Source organism: Myotis daubentonii, chromosome 8 (genome assembly GCF_963259705.1).
Source record: "Myotis daubentonii chromosome 8, mMyoDau2.1, whole genome shotgun sequence".
NCBI classification, from domain to species: Eukaryota; Metazoa; Chordata; class Mammalia; order Chiroptera; family Vespertilionidae; genus Myotis; species Myotis daubentonii.
Window position 1 is genome coordinate 14245259 of NC_081847.1, and position 19730 is coordinate 14264988.

Consider the following 19730-nt stretch of genomic DNA (forward strand, 5'->3'; position numbering starts at 1 on the left):
GTCCCACTTTCTGACTGTGGACCTAACATAGCATCACACTCTAAAATGCACTTTCTGTTTTTTTGTTAATCCTCACCTGAAGATATTTTTTTTCCATTGATTTTTAGAGAGAGTGGAGGACAAGGAGGGAGGGGGAGAGAGAGATGTGAGAGACACATGGATTGGTTGCCTCCCACACGCACCCTGACCAGGGCTAGGGATGATGACTAGGAATCAAACCCTTGGCCCTTTGGTGTGTGGGTCAACGCTCTAACCATTGAAAGACATTGGCCAGGGCTAGAATGCACTAATCACTAATGCACTTTTGAGAAACCATCTGACACACTAAAAATTTATATTGACATTAGAAAATAAGAAACAATGGGACAATCCATATATCAAAAATATGGATGTAGATAATTTTCTGTTGAGAAAAGATTTTACCTTTCATGTATTTGGTATCTGAAAAGCATGCAATTTGAGTCTTTTTTTTTTTTAGCATTTGTTTTATATCATATTTTCTATCCCACAGCTATGCCACATGTGGCCTTGGCATTACCCTCTTTGAGGTGGGGTCTCTGCCCCCTCTCATGCATCTCAGTGGGCTTGTGACTCATATGTAATTGATGGAATGCGGCAGTAGTGTTGGCATGTGAGTCTGAGGCTATGTCAGGAAAATCCATGCAGCCTGCACCTTTTGCTAGAAGACGAGCTCTGAGGCCTTGAGCAGCCATTTAGGGAATCCAGTACCTGGAGGCCACCATGCTGTGGAAGTCCAATGTATACCAGGTGGAGAGACTACATGGATAGTTCCTGGGGTTTCAAAGAGCTGCCCTGCTGGCCCCCAGCTGCCCAAGTTCCCTGATCTTCCAGCTCTGGCTACCCTCTGACTGTGCCCGAATGATAAACTGGAGCTGGAAGCACCCAGCTGGCTCCTCCCAGACTCCCCAATCCTCAAAAACTGTGAGCATTCCATGCTGGCAAGTTTTGGGATCTGTATGCAGCAATAGGGAACTACAGCTGTCTAAGAAATGATCTGTCTACTAGTTTCTCAGATGTGAGTTACCACCATTGGAACAGGTCAGATTCTGAGTCCACACCAAAATGCCACAGACCTCTGACTTCTGATCCTTACCCTGACCCTGTCTGGAAGACTTAGTGTGCTTTTTGTTGTTGTTTTTGTTTTAAATGTTTTTATTGTTTTTGTTTGTTTTTTTTTGAGAGAGAGGGGAAGGGAAGAGGGAGAGAGAAAAAAACATTAATGAGAGAGAAACATAAGATGGATTGGGTGCCTCCTGTATGCCCCCACAACCCAGGCATGTGCCCTGACTAGGAATTGAACTGGTGACCTTCTGGTGTATGGGTTGGTGCTCAACCACTGAGTCCCACCAGCTGGGTGACCTTAGTGTTTTTTATTTCTTCAGATAAATGCCTGGAAGTGGAGTTGCTGGATCTTATGGCAGTCATATTTTTGATTTTTTGAGGAAACTCCCTACTATTTTCCAATGTGGCTGCAAAAGTTTACATTCCCACCAATAATACACTTCCTCACCAACACTTGTTTCTTGTCTTTTTATACTAGCCATTCTAACCGGTATGAGGTGATAGCTCATGGTGGTTTTGATTTTCATTTCCCTGATTTGTGAGGACGGTCACCTGCTGGCCACCTGTATGTCTTCTTTGGAAAAATTCAATTCATATCTTCTTACCATTTTTAGTTGCAATTTGTGAGGGGTTTTTTGTTTTGTTTTGTTTGTTTTTTAAACATATTTTTATTGATTTCAGAGAGGGAAAGGGATAGAGAGATGGGAACAACATGATGAGAGAATCATCAGTTGCTTCCTGCACACCCCACACTAGGGATCAAGCCTGCAACTCAGGCATGTGCCCTGACTGGGAATCAAACCATAACCTCCTGGTTCCTAGGCTGATGCTCAACCACTGAGCCATGCTGGCCAGGTGCAATTTGTGTTATTGAGTTGTATGCGTTCTTTATACATTTGGGATATTAACCCCTTAGTGCATATATGATTTGCAAATATTTCCCCCCATTTGGTAGGTTTCCTTGTCATTTTGTTGATGGTTTCTTTTGCTGTGATAAAGCTTTTAAGTTTAATGTAGTACCCCTGGCTTATTTTTGCTTTTGGTGTCAAAAAACAAAATCACTGCCAAGAACAATGTCAAGAAGGTTACTGCTTATGTTTTCTTACAGGAATCTTATTTTATGTTATTTTTAAAATATGTTTTTATTGATCTCAGAGAGGAAGGGTGAAGGAGAGACAGACACATCAATGATTAGAGCCGCTGCCTCCTCCTGCACAGCCCCTACTGGGGATCAAGCCCACAACCTGGGCATGTGTCCTTGACCAGAATCAAACCCAGGACCCTTCAGTTCACAGTGGATAGAGTGACTGACACTCTATCCATTGAGCCAAACCAACTAGGGCACTTACAGGAATCTTATGGTTCTATGCCTTATGTTCAAATCTTTGATTCATCTTGAGTTAATTTTGCACATGGCATAACATTGGGGTAAAGTATCATCCATATATGTTTGGGTTTATTTCTGGGCTCTCTGGCCTGTTCCATTTATCTGTTTGTCTGGTTTATACTACTATCATACTGTTGTGGTTATTGTAACTGTGTAATACAGTTTGAAATCAGGAGGCGTGATATCTCCACCTTTATTCTTCTTGCTCAAGATTGCTCTGGCTATTTACGGTCTTTGTGGTGCCATGCAAATTTTAGGGTTTTTTTTCTATTTCTGTATATTTCTATATATTTTTTCTATTAGCTTTTTTATAGGGATTGCATAGAATCTGTAGATTGCTTCAAGTAGTATGGACTTTTTAACAATATTAATTCTCTCAACCCATGAGCACAGTATATCCTTCGATTTTATGTGCCATCTTCAATTTCTTTCATTATTGTCTTATAATTTTCATAATGTCTTTAACCTCCTTGGTTAAATTTATTCCTAGGCAGTATTCTTTTTTAAAAAAATATATTTTATTGATTTTTTACAGAGAGGAAGGAAGAGGGATAGAGAGCTAGAAACATCGATGAGAGAAACATCGATCAGCTGCCTCCCGCACACCCCCTAGTGGGGATGTGCCTGCAACCAAGATACATGCCCTTGACCGGAATTGAACCTGGAACCCTTCAGTCCCCAGGCCAACGCTCTATCCAGTGAGCCAAACCGGCTAGGGCTTGATGAACCTAAATTAAATTGTTTTCTTAATTTCTCTTTCTGATAGTTTGTTAAACTATTAGAAAACAACACATTTTTGAATATTAATTTTGGTACCCTGAAACATTACTGAATTTATTAGTTCTAACAGTTTTTTGGTGGAGTCTTTAGGTTTGTCTACATATGTCATTTACTAGTAACAATTTTACTTCTCCCTTTCTGATCGGATGCCTTTTATTTCTTTTTCTTGCCTAATTACTCTGGCTAAGACTTTCAATATTATGTTAAATAAAATTGGTGAGAGTGGGCATCCTTATCTTGTTCCTGATCCCAAAGAAAAAGCTTTAAGCTTTTTGACCATGCAGTATGTTAGCTGTGGTGTTGTCATATATGGTCTTTATTATGTTAAAGTACAGTCGCTCTGTACCCACTTCATTGAAGGTTTTTATCATAAATGAATTTTCAATTTTGTCAAATGCTTTTCTCCATCTATTGAGAGGTACATGTAATTTTTAGCCTTCATTTTGTTATTGTGGTTTAATTTACTGATGTTGAACAATCTTTACATCCCTGGAATAAATCCCACTTGATCATAGTGTATGATCCTTTTAATGTATTGTTGCATTTAGTTTGCTTTTATTTTGTTGAGTATTTTTACATCTGTGTTCATCAGGGATATTGGCCTGTAATTTTATTAATTGTTGTGTCCTTGTCTGGTTTTGATATTAGGGCAATGCTGGTCTTGCAAAATGAGTTTAGAAGTATTGTCTCTTCTATTTTTTGGAAGAGTTTGGGAAGAATTGGTATTAATTATTCTTTAAATGTTTGGTAGAATTCACAAGTGAAGTCATCTGGTCCTGAATTTTGTTTGGGAAGTTCCAGAACTTTTTCATTTTGTAAAACTCTGAATGCATTAAACAATTCCCCTTTCCTCCTCCCCAATTCTAGTTAACCATCATTCTATTTTTGTCTCTATGAATTTACCTATCTAGGAACTTCATATATGTAGAAGCATACAGTACTTGCCTTTTTGTGACTGGATTATTTCATTCAGCATAATGTCCTCAAGGTTCATTCATGTTGTAGCATGTGTCAGAAATTACTTCCTTTTTAAGGCTAAATAATATTCTTGTATGTATATACCACATGTTGTTTATCCATCAATGGACATACAGGCTGCCTTCCCATCTTGGCTATTGTGCATAATGCTGCTATTAACATGGTGTGCAAATACCTCTTCAAGACTCTTTCAATTCTTTTGGATATCCAGTGTGGCCTTGACTTACGAGTGTCCCGACTAAAGAGTTTTTTGAGATACCAGCTGTCTCTCCGCCCATTTTTTGCATTGAGTTGATAGAGTAATTTGAGTTAACAAGCTCCTTAATGAGCTCGGTCTCAGAACGAATTAAACTCCTAAGTCAAGGCCCCACTGTATACCTAGAAAGGGGATTGCTGAATAATCTCGTAATTCTGTGTGTGTGTTGTGTGTGTGTGTGTGTGTGTGTGTGTGTGTGTGTGTGTGTGTGTGTGTGTGAAATCTCCAAATTGTTTTCCATAACATTTACATCATTTTGCAAACTCATCAACAGTGCATAAGAGCTCCAATTTCTCAACAGGTTCCCAACTTCTTGTTATTTCCTTTTTCTTTTATGATCAAAGATGTCCTAATTGGTTTGAGGTCAATTAATGTAGTTTTAATGCTTGGCTTTTTTTTTACCTGGTAGGGCAAATCCTCCTTCATTCCTCTTCACTTAAAAAAATAGCATCATATACAGAGGCAGAGCTGCCTCGAACAGACTGTCAAACTACAGCAGGAAGGCTGGGAGGGTGGGAGGGCAGGAGGCGGGTGGGTAAGAGATCAACCAAAGGACTTGTATACATGCATATAAGCATAACCAATGGACATAAGACACTGGGGGGCCAGGGGATTGTCAAGGGCGGGGGGAAAAAAAGGAGACCTATGTAATACTCTTTGTAATACTTTAAGCAATAAAAAATAAAATAAAAAAAATAGCATCATAGCTTGATTATTCTTGTATACTAGGTAAACTTTTGAATTATTTTGTCACGTTCAAAAAGCAATATCATGTTGGGATTCTGATTGAAAAAGCACTTAACTTACAAAGTAACTTGGTGAAAAGAATGATATCTTGTTACCCTAGAGTGTTCCTATCCAGAAGCATTGTATTTCTCTCCATTTATTCAAGTGTTCTCTTATTCCATGAGTAAAAATGTACAGTTTACTTTGTGCAGATCTCATATTTATTCCCAAAGTTATTTCTGGATATTTCATACTTTGGTTGTTCAGCTAATGCCACGCCAGGACATGGGGTGGGTCCAGGTACCTAGGACACCCAGATTGGGGACACTGAGCTTTGAGGAAAGGACGCCAGGAAGAGGGGATTGCCAAGCTGAACCTTTAAGTAGATTAACAAGAGTTAGCAATTGAACACAAGGAGAGGTATGACGTGTCCGCACATGGTTATTTGTGTGTGTTTGTGGGCAGGACTTTCCCAGTATTCTGGGAATCTAAAAAGGCAGGAATGAGGCTGGAGTATAGGTAGGACTATCAGGAACAGCCTGTTATCCTCCACAGGTAGCCTGTCCTATGTCATGGGAGGTGGGAAGCCAATAGAGAGATTCAGGAGAAGAGTCACTGAGGCAGATCTGCATTTTGGAAAGCTCACTTCAACAGTCCTAGAGAACAGAGGTGAGAAGCACACGAAGGAAGGTAAGGAGACCTTGCAGCATGCTACTGGGAGAATCTGACAAGCAATGGGTGTCTACATGGGGCTAATGATAGAAAAGATGGAGGGGAGAGGTAAAAAATATTTAGGGAGGAAATTAGGTAAAAGTCTAAGAGGTGAGCAGTTTTCAGGTGTGGATATCTGGGTTACTGTGTGTCCTCACCAGACAAAGGGGTATGGGCAGGAGGTGAGAGGGTCTGGGGTTCTCTGAGGTTGATGCCCCAGGAACACCCAACAAGATGCCGGGGGCATGTGGAAAGACAAGGCTGAGTCTTGGGGGTGGGGGGGCCTTCGGTATTGGAAAAGAAATCTGGGAGGCAGCTGCATATAAGTCACAACCTAAAGTGAGGCCTTAGGATAGTTCAGTTAGTCAGAGTATGAGGAGTGTGGAAAGAGTGGGCTTACAAGGTTCCCCCCACTCTGACAGGGAAGAAAGAATCCACCGAGGGTCAGGTTTGGGAAGAAGGCTTCAGAGAAGAGGGAACTACATGGTCAGGGCTGTGCTCTCAAGACATTCTCCAGGGCCAAGCCTTACTCTGGTAGAAACAACATCGCTTTGATTTATGTTCCCAAGAAACTGAGTGCATCTTTATTTTCTAAGAAATGCACCAACTTAGTCTTAAGGAGAGATGTCAGCAATGGGCAGAATCCAACTCACCAAAATAAATTTTTGAAATATATAAAGCTCTGAATTCAAATTCCAGGAAGAGCAGCATTTCTGGGCGGAGTCCAAGGACAAAGGACATTCCTATCATCTGGAAAAGCTTTCTGCTAACAGCAAGATGGGAACACACTGCCAGCAGGCCTTCCTGGTTGCCCCACTGTCATGTGTAGTTTACTTTGTTCTCTATAGATGTCTGGAAATAAATGTTAGAGGAAATGCATTTTCCCCTGACTGTTCTATCTCCTCCAGGAGATTCCTGTAATCCTGGACTTCTCTAGATGCATAATTTTCTGGCTTGGCCTACAACCTCGCTTTCCCCTCACCCATACTTAGGGGCCACAGTTTGCTGACTTGCTGTGGATGCTGTCCTCCAAGGAAAGCACCCAAGAACACAGATGAAGAAATTACCTAATTACATTTTGTCCTACTTGGACTTTATTGCAAAATAGAATTGTCTGCAACTGTCTAGTCTAACTATTATTGCACAGCATATGTCCTTGTCCTGAGCTTTATGCCACGTGTTAGCAATGCCAAGAAAACTGAGTGCCGTGGATGAGTAAACATGAACTTTAGAGACAGAAACAAATGAACCCTAAAGACTTGGGTCTATGTACCAAGGCCCTTCCTCTGGTAAAAGATCACAGAACAAGTTAGGAAACCCTGCTGGGTCTTGTCCCAGGAAGTGCAACATGGGGACATTCTCAAGAGATTGCTGAGGGAATCAAACGGAATAATACACACATTTGGATCTTTACCCTTCCCTTTCCTTGTTCTTCTTTTTCCCTCCTGGTCTGGGAGAGAGACACTGATAGTGCAATAAATCACCAACAGTAGAAGCTTCTGTTGGTTTTACGTGAATAACCCTTGTGACAAGCTACAGACAAGCCATGAAAGCTTTACTTGGCCCTTCAAACATGGATCACTCTACTTCTCCAAATTCATTAACTCACCTCCATTTTCCCCAGATACCAGAAGGGTGGGCCACCGTTCGAATGCAGCCAGGCTGCTTGGTTGTGAGGCTTAAAGAGTTACAACAGCTCCACCCAAGAGAGGATGTTGACTGGGGATCCACCACGCATGGAGTGGCATCCATGTCCAGCATCGCGGGCCAAATCCTGAGCTGAGGAAGGCCAGAAACATGCATCCATGTGGCAGGTGTTGAGAGGACAGACCCCTGGCATTTGGAATGCCTGCAGCTCTGCAGGAGGGAGGCCATTCCTTGTCCAGTCCTCCACCAGCACTAACATCTGCATGAGTCTCTGCATTACTCATTCCTCCCCTCACCACACCCCAGTTTCCACTGAAGCTAATGGCTCCACAGCCCATGGCTCCCTTCCACCACTTCCCTGGGGCCTAAGACACATGGAGCTCAGAGAGGAAAGAGAGGAGGGTCATCACAGAGACTCACATTGCAGGCTCTCGCTACTGGTCTGGGCTCCACCTCCGCCACTCCCTGAACCTGGAGACTCATGACCATGCCCAGGTGCCCGCTCTCAGCTTGCTTTACTTGATGATCTAATGCTGATCATGGAGAACGACAAAGTGGTTGCTCACGTGTAAAGGTGGAACCCTACATCCATAGCTTAAAAAAAAATCAGGAGAATGAAAGGCAGAAAATTTAGAAATAACAAAACAGATGATTTCCCTTTATTTAAAAGTGGCTTTGAAAAGAAATCCATGTTTGTGAGGGGGTTGAGAGTACTGTGTTGTGTCAGAGTACTGATATGAATGCGCTGTGTCTCTGGGTTTAGTGTATAAAAGAATAACTGTTAAATAGTATGCACATTAATTAATCAGCTCACAGGTCTTTGTTGTTGAACTGCTTGTACCAAAGTGCACTATGGGAAAGAAAGGAAGTGGGAGGAAAAAAAATGAAGATAGGCTCTTTACAGGCAAGAGACATGAGTAAGCACATCTAATCTAGGCTGGGAGTGTGCTATGACTGTCCAGTGCAGGGTCAGAACCATGATCACGTGCACGCAGGGTGAAGAGGCTCCATGGGATATCTGGAGCAGAAGAATGGCTCTTAAATAAAAAATATGAATGGTTGAGAGCTACTAGCACTGGCCAAACCCTGTGCTTAGATGCATCTCAGACCCAGTGCCCACTGTTAACCTGTGGATGGTAAGGATAAGGTCCCTTCTAAAGGAAACACCTGAGAGAAGAGGCCGAGTCAGACTTCAGATATTAAGGTTGGCTACAGAAATACATACTCTATTTAAAGGCAATCACTCAAATAAGAGAAGAATTGGTAACAATCTTTGGTACGAAGAGCTGAGCAGAGTCCACCCCTTGGCAGAGCCACTGCATTTCCCTGTCCCAGGACTTAATCCCATTAGAGCCCTCAGGAGCAAACCGTATCCCCAACACCTGCACCAACTGCGAGCCTGTGGCACTAAGGTGTGAGGGCCAAAATCATAAAAAGAAGCTGCAAGCTGCATCTTGTACACATGGCAGAAAGGTAGGTTAATGTGACGTTTTTGTGTCTTTGCTTCCCTGAGTGGGGTTGTGAAGCCCCAATATATTTGAGGTAAGGTATTTTTCTCTTTCCGAAGTATCTTCCGTTTAAAGTTGACACAGTGATATAAAACGTTTATGGTTCTAGTTGCCTGAAATGTCTGTTTGCTTTTTGGATACTGATATTTCCCGATGGAGAGAAAGATTAAGGAAGTAACAGGTGGAAGCACTTTTGAAAGCATTCACCCAATGAGGCCAAATGTTTGAGAAGCAATCGTTTTTTATGAATGTAAACTAATTGGGCTCCTGATGAAAAGACCCAACTTGCAATCAGGAAATACTTGCTCTCTCCTTACAGCATTATCAGGACCTGAGTTTAAAAATGCCTGTGATCGATACAAGAATCGATTGGCAAACTAAAAACTCACAATGTTTCACAATGAACATTGATTTGAACCCCAAGAGCACAATCCCCCATCTCTCTCGAATAACATGAACTGAACTCCTAGATAAATTATTTTTATGCAAGTAAAAGTGTCCCCTGGGTCGATCTGAAGTATGCTTTTAGTTGCAGCTTTTATTTTTATTATTTCCCACATTTGTATGTTGTTTCTTGGTTGTGTTATTTAACTTTTACATTGGCTCTCAATACTTATTTGTTGTTGTTTTTGTTCTTTTATGTAACTGAACAGGTTATCATGGAATGGTTTAAGATGATTAGAACTTTTGATCTAAACAAAGTTTGTAACTTAAATCATCATTATAAATAATGGTTATAATGGTATTATAAATAATGGTTCTTTGTAGCTTGTTGGTTTTCTGCTTTATAATATTGTATCCTAGAGCACACACATCGTGTAATTTTATAATGTGATATGAGTAAGTTTTGTTGTGTTAAATTTAGTTGTGTCAAAGCTACTGCTCATAAGCCTTCCCTATACATTCCCTTTAAGCTCTGGAAGACATGAATGTCTACAGTCTACACCATTCCTACGTGAGAATGCATACCTACAGGGACGTACACTCGCTGTCCTTACCCTGGCTCTTGCCCACAATGAGTTGTAGGGCACAGGTACAATGAAGGGCCTGAGCTCTTTTTCTGTTCTCAGAGAGCCATGGGGATACAAAGGAAACACTTCATTAAGACACACTAAAATGTTCTCAACCATCCTCCCATATAAAAAACTATGACAACCATATATATTTCATTTTCAAAATCCTGGAAAGAGCATGGATGAAAAGAAACAATCTCAGAAAAGTCAAGGGGTCTAAGATCATTCAGCAAGAAGCAGCAGAGCTGAAAGTTTGAAACCTAAGTCTTCTCACAGGCACAGTGAGAAAACACTGTGGGGAGGGGCAGTCATGGACTTGAGAAAATGGCAAATGTGTCTCCCTCACACCTCCTCCCCCCACTCCCAGCTGAAATCTAGTATACTGCCTGAGGGGACAATGAGAGCACTGAATTGTTGTCTGATGCTTATGAACACTCAGGAATAACGTGAAATGTCTAAGTATCTTGCACAGAGAATGTTAAACATTTGCTAAAACCACCTACTACTGCATTCCAATTCTGGTGACATGGGCAGGAACTGGGTCAGCCTATCTTTAATGTTTTGAATATTTAATGTTTGAATGTCTTTATTGCTTTGCTTTTTGGATATGTTGACCCAATGACTGCAGTGTAATGATGCTGGGTCAAAAGCTATGCTCCAATATCACCTCATATCATCCTGTTTCCACGAAACAGCCCTGTGACTTTCCGTTGAAAGAACAACAGACTGGTTTGCTACCTAGTCCCTCTGTTTTTGCTGCTGCTGACAAATGAACACCCCATCCTTCAATCCTTGCCGCCTTTGCCCACTCATTCAAGAATTTTGCTGGTAAATTGAAGTCTGTTCAAACTACAGGTTGTAATCAGTCCGTGTTGGACACGAGAACATCCAATGTGCATGGGGACCCTGCAAAGGACAGAGTGAGGGGCTCAGGGTCATGCTGGTGTCATGGAAAGATGTGGTTTTATTTAGGAAGAGAGAGACTTATAAAAGTGCTCACCTACAGGATGGTTATTCATATTACAAAAGGTTAGCTAAGGGTGCCTTTAAATAGTGCACTTTATAAAGGTATTCAGTAGTTTGGCTGAATCCTCCAAGAATGTCACTGGCAATTTTTAGAAACAGCTTTTATATAAATGAAGGTGCAGAGGTGTGCAGGGTGGAAGGGGGCATGTAGGTGTGTGAGTGGAGGGGTCCCTCCCACTGTCCCGGAAGGCCTTCTCCATGCTATTTTCAACAACAGAAACCACATTTGAAACTAAATTTGAGTGAGTAGAGGGTCTCTCTCCAGAAGTGACGTGATCAGTGTGAAGACCAAATGTTTTCTAATTGAGAGGTGAAATATTTAGTACTCTTCAAAACCTCAGAATAGCACTGACAAGTGTCTTTGATAGGAAACTTACATAATAAAATGTCTTTTTATTCTCATATAATAGTAATAACTCCCAGAAAAAAAAATAAGCCACATGAGAAAAATGCACCAAGTCCAGTGTAGCACTACTATGTCATGGTAAATGTGGAAGAAATTAATTGCTTATTATCGCTGAAATAATTTTTAAAGTTTCCACCAAATAAAGTTATTTTGCCTATCACTATTCAACTAGATTCCTGTGTATCCCCTGCACATCAAATGTTATGTAAATCTATATTGTTTCAAATGTCTCTTTCTCAGGATCTGGATTTCCCCTTCTTTCAATCCCCCTCCCCCCCAACCCATCATGCCTCAAAGAATACTAGCAAGTTTTCTATTCCTACTCCAAAATGGAAATGAGGGAGTGCCTTTATTTTTATTTTCGCATCACCTAGGTTCCAATGGAATACTTTAAAGCAGTCATGCAGTCATTTCCGTTAGATGAAAATGTAACGTCATCAGCTGGAGCTAGCCGAGGACGCATTTGGAGGTGAAATAAGCTTGCCAAGGGTTTTAAATCCAGCAAACATGGCTTCCAGAACTCTGAGAAGGGTCCCTAAAGACCCGGGGTGGGGAGGGCGGGGGGAAGACAGGGCAAAAGGTGAATGGGTTTGGTGGTGGGATGAGGGTACACTGGAGGTTCAGTGTACTATTCTATTCCCTCTTCTTCCTTTGGGTACCACTGAAATCTAATAAAAAAAAACTTGAAACGTAGATTTCCCAATTTCCCTCCTTTATTTAACAAGTTCCTGTTGATTATGACTATTTCATTTGCATGCAGTAGGTGGGGACCGGATGGGAGAGAGCACCCGATCAGCCAGCAATCAACATTCGCTCCTTGCAACGGAGCCTAAGAGTGTGACCGAGAGGGAGGGAGGGAGGGAGGGCTCCTCCTCGCACATCCCACAGGCCCCGCACCTGTGGTCTGATCTCCGGAAAGGCATTCCACACAATTGCAAGACGCACAGCATGCACATACAATTCCTCCGAAAATTCAGCTCCAGCTACTTCCTGTCCTAGCCAGATCGGACAGCAGACTGCCCCCCTGCCCTCCTGGAGGCTCATTTTCACTTGCGCTGCTGTGAGAATTTCGGGAGTCAGACCCCGCTTGGAAGACCGCATTCCTGCGCCAACACGACTCGGCCCAGGCAATGACACCCCAGCAAGGAAAAGTTGGCTCCTTCCCCCCAGTTTGCTACCGGGCTGCTTAACCCTACAGACAGGCTGCAGGTTGCGCAGCACGCCTCTGCCCTGGACTCCGACTCAAGACGCAAGCGAGTAGGAGAGGGGCGACCAGTAACGCAAACATGGGTGCACATCCTACAGCCTGACCCTGATTCTAATTAGAAAACGCAGCCTGACCCCCAAATCGGCCAAGCCCTCGGCCAGTGTCTGCAGCAATAAACCTCGGAACGTGGCCCGAAGCTCAGGCAGCGAGTGCGGGCCAGTGGCCAGGCGGCGCCAGCACATCTGACGTCGCAGCAGGGCTTCGCGCACCTGCAATTTGGGTGCCAGGAGTCCGAGCCTCCGTGGGCAAGCGGCTCCGAAGGAAATGAAATGCGGCCAGAGGACCCCTTCCTCTGTCCATCAGAAAAGCCATCGGCCATTCTACTGGGATCTTGAAAAAAACACCGAGCTCAAAGTCCCTTCCCTAAAGAAAGTGCCGAACTCTGCCGGCAATCCATTCCTCCCGCTGTGGCTTGGAGAGCGCACACCAAGAGGCAAAAATCAGACTTGGGGAAATCGAGACGAACTTGAGCAAAAAAACCCGAATCCACTCGCTTTCCTTTCCGCTCCTGGGCTGGTGGCTAGCGGGGTTGCGGGCCGCCACGGCTGCCAGGGAGCAGGCAGCCCACGGATGCCCGTCGGCTCTTCCCGGCAGCGAGGGGCTCCGGGAGTCCCCGTCCTGGTCGCCTGTTGGGAGATCCCAACCACAGCGCTCGAACCTTCGCCTTCCTCTCCCCCTCCGCTCCGGTCCCGAATAGACCTCGGTCCCCAGCTCCGCCGCTTCCCACTCACCAGCCCCAGCCGGTCTTCTTTGGGTCGCTCCAGGGGGTCGCCTGAACCCACCGAGCCCTCGCCCGCGCGCGCCTTCACCGCCCGGGCAGCCCCGCTCCGCTGCGCTCCCAGGGCTGCTCACTAGCTCCCACCGACTTCGCACGGCAGCCCTCCACATCCTGGGCGCCCGGGGTGGCGAGGCGCCAAGCTGCAGCCGGAGCCGACATCACCGGCCCCTTCCTCCGCATCTTGCTAGCCTGAGCCTGCTCTGCTCTCTCCGCCTGTCTGGCGACCCCGCGCCTCGCAGGTCCCGCCACCGCGACCACCCCGACTCACCGCGGGCGCTGCGCCGCCTGCTCTGCGCGCTCCGAGGCGGAGCCAGGACGCCCTCCCTCGCGGGGCCTGCCTCCCGAGCCCGCCACCCGCCCGCAGCCCCCGCCCCGCTCGCTCCAGCCCCTCCTGCGCTGCCAGGGCGGTGGGACCTACCTCCGGGGCAAGGTGACCCGGCTCAGGCGCCCAGGCGGCCCCCGGTATGTCTCCCCAAAGAGCGAGCGGGCGGGAGCCGGGCGGTGCTGCGTCCGCCTTTGATCCTCGGCTCCCCTGCTCTCTCCTCCTCCCCCACCCCACCCCGCTTCCCTCTGCGTCTCTCCTCCCTCTCCCCCCACCCCGCCGCTCCCAGCCCGGCGCTCGCCGCCCGCGCCCCCAGCTGCCCCGCGAGTACTAGAGCGGCGGCGGCCCGGCCGGCGGGGAGCTCCCGGGCAGCACCCTGGGGCGGAGTCCGGCCCTCTGGCCCCCCGCAGGAGGGAAGGGTGCGGGAAGACTCGCGCGGGGCGCGCCCGGTGGGCGGGTTGGGCAAGGGGCGCCCTGTGGCATGTCGCTAGAGTTGCTAAGCCCGGCGACACGCTAGCGGGAGACAGCAGCCAGGAACTCCAGGGGAGGATGGCAGCGAGGAGGAGCAGGATGGGGAGGCGGGAACTTCCCCGCGCGAAGGTGGCCGCCAACTTTGCCCCAGGCCCTTGGCTGGTGTCTGGGAATGTGAGGGCGACACAGGCTGGGGGAGGGGAGCGCCACTGGGGACTTGGAGGACAGGGAATTACCGCCTGGCTCGGAGAAGAGATGGCTCCCCTGGGTCCTAAAGGCTTCTCCAGGCTCAGGTTGGGTTTTGAGGTCCGCAAAAGCCCACTCTATAGGTCTGGTATCTGCTTGAGTCCTAACCCGCCAACCCTCCAGGGGAAACCAGGCTGGGGCCCAGGCTCCCAGACGCCCGCCCAACACCAAACAGGTCTGTAGTCCTGGAGTTGCTGGCCATCCACAATTGGAATCGAAAAGAAACTATTAGGGGCAGAAATAGAATATTGGGGACCAGCTATAATTATATATTAATCAGTCTCTGTTAACTATGATTGTTTTGTTCTAATAAAGTAAGCACATTCTAACCTGGCTGGGAGTTCCATGGGGGACCTGGGCGCTCACCTGGCAATGCGGCCCATCCTCCACATAGAGCTGCCTATTATCATGGAAAGATTAACCACCTTGTTGCAGAACCCTGAGGTGCTAGCCCTTTGCATACCCGCAGGCCTTTGCACCCCCCCAGCCTGCATTGCCTGTAAATTGCCCATTTTGCATACCCATTCTTATCCCTTTTGCCTACTTCCCCATGTAATCTTCCTCCTTATACCTATATCAGCAGCTGACTTATGGTGGGGGCAAAGCAGATTTTTGTGGGTGACCTGCCGCTCTCCCCTACTGCCGGCATTATTGGAATAAATGCTTATATATGATTCAACCCTGTCTCTGCTGAATTGGCTCAAATAGTGTCAGGCCGCCCAGACCCATTGGTTGTCCGGTTACAAACCTAGAGTGGCTGCAGGACTGGAATGGCAGAGCAGGCACAATCATGGCGGGGAGAGGGGAGGGGAGCCAGAGCCCAGGGAGGGCAAACTACCTGGAGTCTGCATTTCAAACGTTGGGGGAAAGTTGTGGATTTGGATTTCATGAACTATGACAGACAGATATACCATAAAGGGGGTTAAAGTGATTTAGGAAAATATCTGTGAGCCCATTTCTACCCCAGGCTCAGACCTGTTACTCTTGCCTCGGTTGTCAAGGCTGGTTATGCCCCATGAAACCCTCCTAGGGACCCAATCCTCTCTCCTGCCTGGTCACCAACCATTGGCCTCAGAAGGTCTTGCTTCCTCTACCAGGCCTCCTCTGGCAGAGTTTCCACAGGGTAGGATTTGAAGATGGTGCCAGAACAGAGGGAGGAGGTTGTCGGTGGGAGGTTTTTTCCATGGGGCTAGGGTGTCACAACCCCAAGAGGCACAATAGAAGTCACCCTCTCCTCCACAGTTCCTACCCACTTCCCGGGGGCAGACATAATGTCGAGTGTACCACAATTCTTGCACTAGGGTTAGGTCTCCGCACCCGTAACCCCTGGCTTTGGTGACCCAGGGATGGCCCCCCGAGCCATACCCAGTGGATGCAGTTTTGCTAGGGGAATTTCCCCAGTTTTCTACAAACATTTACAGTCTTTATGGACTTGCATCAGATCGCTCTCCATCTCTGCACATGGCAAAGCACAATGGAGCGTGCCTCCTAGATCCCAGAGCTGCAAGGCTGCGGTGCGGAATGCTCAGGAGAGGGCAGCGCACATTCCTCCATCTAGAACAGTGGCTCTCAACCTTCCTAATGCCACTACCCTTTAATACAGTTCCTCATGTTGTGGTGACCCCCAATTTCATTGTTACAAATTGAACATAATTAGAGCCCTAACCTGTTTGGCTCAGTGGATAGAGCGTTGGCCTGCAGACTCAAGGGTCCCAGGTTCGATTCCGGTCAAGGGCATGTACCTTGGTTGCGGGCACATCCCCAGTAGGAGGTGTGCAGGAGGCAGCTGATCGATGTTTCTAACTCTCTACCCCTCTCCCTTCCTCTCTGTGAAAAATCAATAAAATATATTAAAAAAACAAAAACAAATTGAACATAATTAAAGCACAGTGATTAATCACAAAAACAATATGTAATTATATATGTGTTTTCCGATGGTCTTAGGCGACCCCTGTGAAAGGGTCATTCGACCCCCAGAGGGTCGCGACCCACAGGTTGAGAACCGCTGATCTAGAAGCACTCAAATGCCTCCTTACCTTGGTAAAGTTGCTTAGTGTTCCTGGATCTTTCCCTGAACAGAACATTCTCTCTCATCTGGACCACCTGGCTGAGCAGATAGATATTGTTAGACTCATGTGAGGTTGAGAATCATTATTTATATCCGATGAAGAGGCTGAGGTTTTTAAAAAGGGTGAACTGAGCTTTCCATAGTATCCAGCATACCGGAGGAGGCTGGCCCAGTTCCCTGCCTCTCTGTTGGTGTACTTTCTGCTGTTTAGGCTTTGGGATGACTTTGAGGGCCAGTTTGTTTTGCCAAGAGAACACCAGCCTGCGTGGCAGCTGTGACCAGCCTTTTCCCCTAGGGTACTGTTTGAATTTTCAATTGAACTTTTCTAATAGAGCAGGCAGGAACCTTCCAGGGTTCCATGTAAGATATGGTCACTGGTCACCTCTGGTTGCCAGTGGGGTGCTCCCTCCAATAGGGAGGGTTGCAGAAGTTAGAGGGAAAAAATGCCTTTGCAGTCGCCCCCTGTATTGTGTTCCGTGAACTATCCCCGTGTCCTAGCTACTTTGAAACTTTCAGGCTCATGCTTTGCAGCTCGGTACCCTGTTCTCTTACAGGTAATGTGTTGAGTGTTGAGCAAGGATACGTGTGTGTGTGCGCATGCATGTGCTTGGAGGTGGGAGGTGTCTTTTATTTCCTAAAATTTTCAAAGGCCTAGTTTTCATAACATGCTTCATTCAATTTAACATTTAAACATACACATTTTCTTCTATTGTGGAATGAATGTGCAGCTTCTCCCCCCCAGTTATTATAGGTAAGCTCCCTTAGGTCACTGCGTTTATACTTAGCTCTTTGCTTGGGCACACCCCAGGTCCTGAACAAATACTCAGTGATTGATAGTTGTTGCAAAAACCTTTGATTGTGGGGTCAAAAATATAGATTGCTGATGAAAGAGAGTAATTTCAAAGAAAAGAAAAAAAGTCACTAAATGTACGACGGGAAACCATAAAAATTCTAGAAGAATCCAAAGGCAACAAAATCTCAGACATATGCCGAAGCAATTTCTTCACTGATACAGCTCCTAGGGCACTTGAAACTAAAGAAAAAATGAACAAATGGGACTACTTCAAAATAAAAAGCTTCTGCACAGCAAAAGAAACCATCAACAAAACAACGAGAAAACCCACTGTGTGGGAAAACATATTTGCCAATGACATATCTGATAAGGGCCTAATCTCCAAAATTTATAGGGAACTCATACAACTTAACAAAAGGAAGATAAACAATCCAATCAAAAAATGGGCAAAGGACCTAAATAGACACCTTTCAAAAGAGGACATTCAGAAAGCCAAGAGACATATGAAAACATGCTCAAAGTCACTAATCATCCGAGAGATGCAAATCAAAACAGCAATGAGGTACCATCTCACACCTGTCAGACTGGCTATCATCAACAAATCAACAAACGACAAGTGCTGGAGAGGATGTGGAGAAAAAGGAACACTTGTGCACTGCTGGTGGGAATGCAGACTGGTGCAGCCACTATGGAAGACAGTATGGAGTTTCCTTAAAAAACTGAAAATGGAACTCCCATTTGACCCTGTGATCCCACTTCTAGGAATATATCCCAAGAAACCAGAAACACCAATCAGAAAGGATATATGCACCCCTATGTTCATAGCAGCACAATTCACCATAGCTAAGATCTGGGAACAGCCTAAGTGCCCATCAGTAGATGAATGGATTAGAAAACTGTGGTACATCTACACGATGGAATACTATGCTGCTGTAAAAAGGAAGGAACTCTTACCATTTGCAACGTCATGGATGGAACTGGAGAGCATTATGCTAAGTGAAATAAGCCAGTCAATAAAGGAAAAATACCACATGATCTCACTCATTCATGGACAATAGAGACCATTATAAACTTTTGAACAATAATAGATACAGAGGCAGAGCTGCCTCAAACAGATTCTCAAACTGCAGCGGGAAGGCCGGGGAGGGTTGGGGGGCAGGAGGTAGGGGGGTAAGAGATCAACTAAAGGACTTGTATGCATGCATACAAGCATAACCAATGGACATAAGACACTGGGTGATAGGGGAGGCTAGGGGACTGTCTAGGGCGGGGGGATAAAATGGATACATATGTAATACCCCTTGTAATACTTTAAGCAATAAAAAAAAAAAAAGTCACGATGTGGTGGGTTTTATTATTACTATTGCTATTGTGATTATTTTCTTCCATGCCACTCGCATAGCTTCAAGATGCCCAGATGAATGTTGTTTTTCTTTCCTTCTCTCCTCCACAGACACACTCACCTTTTAGTGTTTCTGTAATCCTGATGGGCCTTACACTTTACTGCAAAAGAAACTTGCCGGCATCAGGAATTTCAAATGAAGAGAAGATGTCACCTCCTTCCAGCATATGTGGCAGCTAAGGGGAGGGGTTTGAGGTTCCTGGTGGACACCTCAGTTGATCTGGAATGGTCGCTGCACATAGGGTGGTTTTCTTAGGTGTGGACCCCTAGTTGTTGCTTGGAATGTTACCTTAACTATTATGCTGTGATGTAGCATTGATATTAGAAAGCATAAGAGGGGCTATCATGTATTGGGCAATGTGACACAGTAGAAATTGCCAGATCTCCTGGATATTGGGTTACCTTCTTAATAATGCTTGTGCCTTAGAAGAGATTCCAGAACTTTCAGAGCCAAGAGAGGTCAGTGGGATCAGTTCACATGTTGTGAAGAACTGACATGCGAGCACCCATCCAGCTGCCAGGTTTTGGACGACTTTCAGGAGAAGCTATTGTGTGCCTATAGAGAGGTGACTTGATGAGGGGAAACACAGATTTGAAATTTTCAAATAGAAAATATTCCTCAATATGTCTTGAACTTTAGACAATGTGAAAAGGTTACAAAATGCCCATGTGCTGCTATGTTTTGTGTCTAAGGGGTCATCGGTGCTCATTCAGAAACCATTTTTAGATCACATATGTAACATGCGTGGCCTCAAACATTGATTGCAATACTAAAAAAGAAGAACGGTATACCCAATTTTAGAGCAATGTAATTAATTCAGTTTTTCCTTTTCTCCCCCCAAATCTGTTATTGTTTGAGTTA

At 45.3% G+C, this 19730-nt stretch overlaps 1 protein-coding gene across 3 annotated transcripts in view; it reads right to left on the bottom strand.

Moving 5' to 3' along the window:
• SYNDIG1 (synapse differentiation inducing 1) overlaps window positions 1-15055 on the bottom strand; it is a 131824-nt gene extending 116769 nt beyond the window's left edge. For 2 of the 3 annotated variants that reach the window (XM_059705382.1, XM_059705385.1), the window contains exon 1: window positions 13520-13964. The gene's annotated coding sequence lies outside the window, so the exon portion shown is untranslated. Of the gene's footprint in view, window positions 1-13519; window positions 13965-13984 lie in introns of those variants that run through there. The other variant, XM_059705383.1, reaches the window with a different exon arrangement.
• Window positions 15056-19730: the final 4675 nt, after the last annotated feature.